Raw genomic sequence first — 7102 nt, forward strand, 5'->3', positions numbered from 1 at the left:
TGTTTGTAGCTCCAGGAAGTCTTGACACTGGCTACACTGCACAAAATATATTTGCACACATGTGGGATTTATAGTCCAACTCTCTGGTTTCTCTGGGTGGATAAATCTATACAAGTCTGTTATAAATAGAACCTTCATTATCTGTGCAATGCATGCTTCAGCCTTGGCTCAAAATTAGGGATTTGCATCATTTCCTTTCTCTAAAGCATTGGCAACTCTGACAAACATTTCTGCCCTCTCTCAGAAGTGCCAAGGAAGCATCTTCCATTCTTAGCAATTCTCAATTACTAGCAACTCCACATGCAAAGAGGAGTGACTTAACTGATTGAGTAGACTAGGGAGAAGTAAGTATCCATAAGGCCACATTTCTCAATTGATCAGGGGTAGTAATAGTAATACCTAATATTTATTGATTATGTCCTCTTTGCCAGTGACTTTACATGTTTCTCTATGGTGCATTAGTTTCCTGTGGCTGTTGTGACAAACTGCCACAAACTTTGTGGCTTAAAACTAGACATTTATTCTTTTACAGTTTTGTAGGCCAGAAGTTTGAGATCAAGGTTTCTGCAAGGCTGCACTCCCTCTAGAAGCTCTAGTGGAGAATCAATTCTTAGCCTCCTCCAGCTTCTGGTGGCTGTTACAATTCCTTTACTTGTGGTGGCAACACCCCAATCTCTGACTCCACAGTCAGAACTCTCTTCCTCTTTTGTCTAATATTCCTCTGACTCAAACTTCTTAGGACACTCATTTATTAAAATGTAGGCCCTACCCAGATAATTCAGGATGGCTACCTTTTCTCAACATAATTACACCTGCAAAGACCTTTTTTCCAATAACATTTCGAGGTTCTGAAAATTAGGATGTGAACATATCTTCTTGGGACAATCCTTTATGGTCCCTTCATGGGTTATCTCTCTAAATTTTTATAGCATAAGTCTAGAAGATGAGTACTCACAATACCAGTTCTATTTTTCCAGTAGGGAGATGGGGCTTACTTTCTAAGGTCACAGAGCTAATCAGTAGAGGAGCCAGGATTTGAACTCAGAAAACTGGACTACAGCGTCCACATTCCTAATCATGATGTTACAGTTCAGAGTTCAGGCATGGCCTTCCTTGTACATCTTTCACTTTCTCTTATGTCCTTTTCCTTGTAAATTAAAAAGAATCAGAATTCTTTGTTACTTCTGGCCTCCATATGGTAAAAAGACCTACTAGGTCAGCCCTACCTTTGGACCCAAGAAGCTTAAGACAAAATAGGAAGGCCCCTATTCTCCAAATTCTCTTGATATGCTACAGTTTATGTCAGAGAAATAACTGTGTGTGTATGTGCAGGTTTATATTACATAATAAAATATGTGTGCTGCTCAAAACAAACTGCTTAGTAAAATTACCAGCTTATGAGAAAACAGAATAGGGCAGACCACTCAAAACTTGGTGACAACACACCAAAAAGAAACCTATGAAAACAAAACAATAATTAGCATCTCAGAGAAAACCTGGACTGCTCAGAGAGGCAGCTCAGCATGGCTAGAGGCTGCCAGAGAAGATAATTAAAATGTATATACAAAAACATACAAGCAGAGTAAAATAGCTGGACCTCTGGTTTACTTTGTGTCCTAATTTATTTCACAAACCCATCCCTGGTGGAGCTGCTCACTTGTGTGTGCCTACTCACTTCTATTGCTGGCAGGGCTGCAGGACCCCAACTGCAGGTGCTGAGGCTCACGAGGCCTGCTTCCACTTGCCCTATTCCACCAGGAGTTAATAACGGATATTCAGATTTAACATCAAAATGAAAGAGCAAACATGAGTGCTACCTTTCTAGAATACTTTATTCTGTTACATATATTTCTATGATGAGACTTAGCTCATACACAATTGCTAAATAGGGTAGTGATGTCAGGTTAACACGGATGTCAAATTGGTTCATTCTCAACTTTTCCTCAGCCAAAGGAAAGTAGAGGAATTATAACCTTCTGCAGGAAAGAAAAACACTCTGCTTCTACAGTGGCAACAGAAACACTTTTAACTTTAATTTTTAAAATGTAAAGATAATAACTGGATTCAAAGAGGGGAGTCCTGTACTTTGCATAGCTTTTGGCTGGTCGTGCCGTCTCAAGTGCCCACCCTGAAGGCAGACCCAGAGACTTCGAGCTCCAATTCTAACCATATTGTCTCAGTGTCATCCTGTACTGCTCCCTTCTTATGTCAATTCTCAACTGGTGCAGATAGGAGGAGACACAGACTTTGGTACAGGCAAAGTTGAATCCCACCATGCAATCACCACAATAACAGCAACAGGAACTCAGAGAGTGCTTACTAGTGTGACATGCTCTTGTGTATGAATGTATTCAATCAACTCATTTAATCCTCAACAAAATACTACAAAATAGGTGCTTTCAGCTGAAGAATAAGACCTACAAAGATTTCATGATTTAGCTAAGGCCATTGTTATTAAACTGGCACAGCTTGGAAAAGAAGGAAAAAGTTCTAGAGTTTAAATGACAGTTTAGGGTATTGTGGTTAGAGGTTAGAAGGCAGGAAAAAAAGAGCTTATTGAGTTTACTGAGTTGGTGTCATAAGAAACATTGCAGGAGCAACCTAGATAAACTAGAATTTGGAAAAGTCCTATGGGTTTATGTTATCCTGAGGCTGCTCAGATAACTGATAGATGATTAAACATACTATTTTTAAAAATCACATAACAAAATGAATTCAAGTTATTCTTCAACTAGAATAGTATCATAGAACAATCCTTAAATGTATAAAAAATGGTCTTGGCCGGGCACGGTGGCTCAAGCCTGTAATCCCAGCACTTTGGGAGGCCGAGGCAGGTGGATCACAGGGTCAACAGATTGAGACCATCCTGGTCAACATGGTGAAACCCCGTCTCTACTAAAAATACAAAATATTAGCTGAGCATGGTGGCGCATGCCTGTAATCCCAGCTACTCAGGAGGCTGAGGCAGGAGAATTGCCTGAGCCCAGGAGGTGGAGATTGCGGTGAGCCGAGATCGTGCCATTGCACTCCAGCCTGGGTAACAAGAGCGGAACTCCATCTCAAAAAAAAAAAAAAACCAAAAAAAAAAAAACAAAAAAACAAACAAACAAACAAAAACAAGTTTCCCCACCTTAAAGGAAGGAAAACCTAGAAGGCAAAATGAGTTGCTCAGCTAGTATAGGCCCAAGCTAAAATCCAAGCTCTTTTCTACATATCCCCACAGAATTGACTCTGGCCACTGCTTCACACTCTCTAGCCCTTATTTGCCAAAACAAAAATCAACCTTTCATTGTCCCAGCTGTAATTATTGCATATTCCAGTGCTGTTATGTGGGCTTGCCCAAATATCCTTAATCCAAGGTGTCATTTCCAGTCTTTATTTCCAACCACTAGATCTCATCTGCTCCTGATCTTGGGACAAAAACTTCCATTTTCATGGTCCAATCTTAACTCATTCTGCAACACTGAAATTTTACTGATGTCCTCTTGTCCAGTTTGAAACCTTTCAATACATTTCCCTATATTTATAATATCCTGACACTATGAAATTTTGGACCAGATACTTTTTTTAAATTGTTGAAGCATGTCCTGTGCATTGTAGGCTGTTTAGCAACATCCCAGACCTCTACCTACTGGATGCCAGGGGTACCCTTACCCTAATTGTGTCAACAGAAATAGCTCCGGACATCGCCAAGCATCCTCTGGGAGGCAAAGTATTTCCTGGTTTAGAAGCACTAGATTCGAAGTAAAAATTAAAGTTAATTAGTTTTTGAAAATCTTTCTGTGAATTGTATATTGCCATGTTATCCACAGTTAAAGATAAGTCTCAGTCTAAATTCATTGTAATAGTCCCTATGTTCCCATTATACTTTGAAATAAATAAATCTATAATAACATTTATCACCTTTAATTATAGTGCTTTAAGAAATCCAATTATCCCATACATATTTTTGGCTATAAGACTAGCATCTCTTTGGCGTCAGAGATCATGTAATAAGCACCTTTGCATCTCTGCACTTGCAAATATCCTAATACATAGTATGTGCTCAACTTGTACTTTTAAGCTGTGTTAGGAAGAATTCTATGTGTTGGCTTTTTAAATGATCTATGCCTACAGAATATCCATGTATTTATTGTTTGTAACATTTATTCACATTACAGCCCTAGATTGCAGGGCTGTGATGTGAATGCAGATTACTTTATTCTAACTACCCAAGTACAGGCACAATAGCTGGGATGAAATAAGCTAACATGCCATATTTTTCAAATACAAAATTACATTCACTGTCAATAAGATAAAGAAACTTCAGACCTCCTTTCATGTATGTGTAGATATGTTTTTCTACTACTGATATATTCCAATTTTTAACTCTTTGCCTAATTGAGTGAAATTAATTCACCTGTATCAGGCTTTCAAATGAGTGAATATATGCTGATGTAATATCTGCAATATCCCCTTTTGATTTTATACAATATCCTTCCCTAATCAAGCTCAGTCTTTCCTGCTTTTTCCCCGAGACACCTCTCTACCTGAAGAATCTAAACCATTTAACAAAACACCTGCCAAGACACATAACTCAGAAATAAGAAGACCTAAAGAAAAGCTCCTCCAATAATAGGATTCATTGTTGGATTCACCCCAAAGTTGTTCCACTATTTGGACTGAAATAGCCAGTTTTGTGCAGTAAGCTATTAGTGTAGTTACAGCATTGACTGAACTGATCCGTCGGTTCAACCAAGAAGGTTAATCCAAAATCAGTCTAAATATAAAACGTTAATTGTGAAGAAGCATCTTCATTATTGATTGAATGAACATCTCATTAACTCAATGCCTTCACCACTTATGATTGTATGCTTTCAAGTTTCTCATTTATGCATTCTCCTACTGTTAGAAAAACAATAATACAGTTAATTAATAATACAGATTGGATAGGGGTACAAAGAATGGAAGGAAGGTGAGAGATTAGTTTGGCAATTCAATTTTGACTTTACTATTTAGAATTTGAAAGATCATGTCTATTATTAATTCATATTTATGAGTTACAAAATCTATTTGCTTTATAGGAAGGCATAACCACATCTCTAAAATATGCTGAATTGTTCTGTCACTTATCCATTTTGTTGAGATCCTCAACATACTTTGAAGCCAAATGTAGCAGATGCATACACACTCAGATATTTCTTTCTTCCTAATATTAGCTCCTTATACATAATTGATTTGAAAGATGAATATTTATTTTTAAGACTGCAAACTTACCAGTCATATGACCTCACTTTTTCACTGTCAGATCTTTGACATGTCTAAAAAAGCTTAAGAAATTATTTAGATTAGTTCCTCATTGTATAGATGAAGAAAAGAGTTTTGAAGGGTTTAGTACTTTCTCCAAGGTAATGTATCTAATTATGGCAAATGACTGTAGGACTCTCAGCTGTTGAGAGAATAATTATTAGTCCTGAGGCTGCGCCATAATTTAATGCCTTAGGCTGCATACAACACCAAGAAGATGACAAGGTGAGACTGCCAGGTTCAAGCCCATCATACTTCACATACTTGTGTACCTCACTAATCTGCAGGTGTTCCAACTGAAGTCCTTCTTTTTCTCATAAACTCATAATCCACAAACTGTTATCCTCTCCACTTCTTCCCCTCCCCAAATAAACCCTTCTAGTATCACATGTGACTCTAATTTGTGTTCAGCAGTCCCCTTTCTCTCACATTTTCCCATGCCTCATTGCCTTACCTTAGTTGAAACCTACCTGATCCTTGAGGCAATGTCAGGGCCAGGATTAGAGCATTCCTTGCCCCCTCCCATTGCTACTTCCAAATTATCTTACTCCTTCCCTCCTGCAAAAATAACTGTTCTTTTGATGTTTATGTCATGTGGATATCCCACCATTTCTTAGTCCTTCTCACTATCTTCTGGCAACCTCCTAGTCAAACCTCCTCATTCACTGAAGTCTTTTGTTCCTGGCAAAAGATCTTCCATTCAAACCAATTTGCTTCCTTTATTCTCGGCAATTTCCATACCTGACTGGATGATGCAAAAACTCTCAGCTTCTCAGTTTCTTTACTTCCATATTCCAATGACATTTTCATTTTTCTTCACTTCAGTCATCCATTCTATGTCATACCTTGGATGTTTTCATCTCTTAAAAAGTAGCAACTCTTTCAAAGAATTGAAATAACATCCAACTTTCCTCTACAACTTCCTGTGCATTCAGGAGATTGATGCAAGTACTCCATGCAACTACATAGTTCCTCAATGATGGAGAGACATTCAATCCTTTCATCTCACCACTTTCTTATCCATCAGTCCCCTCCTGCATTATTTCCTATCTTGTTCAATACAAATCCCATCATCACATAGCTCCCCCTTTGAAATACTTTCAACTCCCAGTCTCTTTGCTTCACTTGAGCTGATCTTACAAAAACTCCAATTCATGAGTGAACTCACTCTGTTTCAGACTTTTACTATGTATGAAGATATTTAACTTTTTGTCTATAGCTATCTGTGTAGAAACAAAAGGAAGGACAGTTTCTTACATGACTCAGCATTCAGCTTAATTTTTTCCTTTTGGCATAGTGAGTTGGGGTCCTAAGTATTTATTTTCCTTTCACGTTTCTCTCCCTCCTTTTTAAAAAGAGGTCTTTTGGAGAAAGCATTTTAGAAGAAAATGAGTCTCTGGTCTCAAGTTTTCTCTGATATCTTGTGGCTAAGGCAATTTATTCCTCGATAAATAGGTCACATGTTAGGAAAGCTCGTTTTTACCATGTTGTAATCTTACTCCCACAAAGAAAAAATAGAGTGAGGAAGAGAGAAAGAAAACAAATGAACAAAAGGAGAAAGTCACAAACAAAAAAGAGACAGCAATCCTGGAAAATTAGTGAAGTACATATTACCCTGAAGTCCATACCTCAGATCGCAGGTATGAAAATGGCTTATAAATGGGTTGCTGTTATTTTCTTCCAAAATGTAAGCTGTCCAGCTTCAGTATTCCAAATCAGAAAAAATGGGGGAGGAAAGAAAAAAAAGAAAGAAAAAAATTGAAGACAATTTTGGAGACTTTGACCAGGAAAAATTTTAGAATTCAGTTGAAATTGT

At 37.8% G+C, this 7102-nt stretch overlaps 1 long non-coding RNA gene across 1 annotated transcript in view; it reads right to left on the reverse strand.

Annotated features, from left to right (window-relative positions):
* The window catches only part of LOC118143721 (uncharacterized), an 89967-nt gene that overhangs the window by 54990 nt on the left and 27875 nt on the right, over positions 1 to 7102 (reverse strand). Inside the window, exon 2 of the long non-coding RNA XR_013523756.1 lies at positions 6915 to 6986. This is a non-coding gene — a long non-coding RNA (uncharacterized LOC118143721). The remainder of the gene's footprint in view (positions 1 to 6914; positions 6987 to 7102) is intronic.

The sequence above is a fragment of the Callithrix jacchus genome, chromosome 11 (genome assembly GCF_049354715.1).
Source record: "Callithrix jacchus isolate 240 chromosome 11, calJac240_pri, whole genome shotgun sequence".
Lineage (NCBI taxonomy): Eukaryota > Metazoa > Chordata > Mammalia > Primates > Cebidae > Callithrix > Callithrix jacchus.